The sequence below is a fragment of the Penaeus monodon genome, chromosome 28, assembly GCF_015228065.2.
Source record: "Penaeus monodon isolate SGIC_2016 chromosome 28, NSTDA_Pmon_1, whole genome shotgun sequence".
Lineage (NCBI taxonomy): Eukaryota > Metazoa > Arthropoda > Malacostraca > Decapoda > Penaeidae > Penaeus > Penaeus monodon.
The window spans coordinates 765,841-766,464 of record NC_051413.1 but is presented as its reverse complement, the minus strand read 5'-3'; the positions used below and the strand labels follow the sequence as shown (position 1 = coordinate 766,464).

The window sequence follows — 624 nt, the reverse complement described above, 5'->3', positions numbered from 1 at the left end:
GGGTGGGGTGGGGGGGAAATATCCGAGCTGGCAACCTCCCGCGGAAAATACCCAGCGTTGGCAACTCGAGGCGAGGTGACCGAGCAGAACAGCTGGGACCGCGATCAGCTGTTCTTGCTTGGTGCGAGGTGCTGGTCGTGCGCGCTGCCGAGGAATGGCCACCGTCAGACGCGCCGTGTTCGTCTCTCTCTTCTGAAATTGCTCTCGAGAAGGGTAATGGATGGGATTTTTGCGAATTGCGAAGAGATTGGGTGGCAGTGTGAAGGCGCTGGCGATCGAGTGATATGCCCAAGAGGATGTTTTGTCATGTGAATCGTGTGTAGCGAGATTGATTTTCATCGTCAGAACCTACGGTGTGTGAGATAAACATTAGATGAATGATATTTTGTATCGAATCGAAGGCCGAGAGAGAGAGGAAAAAGTGTTCTGTAGTGAAAATGAACGTTGATAGAGTGCTGTGTATTTACACCCATTCACACCGATGCCCAGGGAGTGTTTAAACAGCGTAACTCCTCTTGTGTTGCAGGTACGCACAAGCTAAGCTGTCCCTCCACGTTTGAGATGAATACCACTACACAAGGTAACTCATAATTCTAACAAGGTTTTTAGTTTTTCGTAAAGAGG

The 624-nt window shown here is 49.5% G+C and overlaps 1 protein-coding gene across 3 annotated transcripts in view; it reads left to right on the top strand.

The window, feature by feature from the left end:
- Positions 1-97: 97 nt before the first annotated feature.
- Positions 98-624, top strand: part of LOC119591252 — a gene marked incomplete in the record, with an annotated part of 41,430 nt that continues 40,903 nt past the window's right edge. Inside the window, 2 exon segments of one of the 3 annotated variants that reach the window (XM_037939963.1) lie at positions 98-213; positions 527-580. 3 annotated transcript variants of the gene reach the window in all.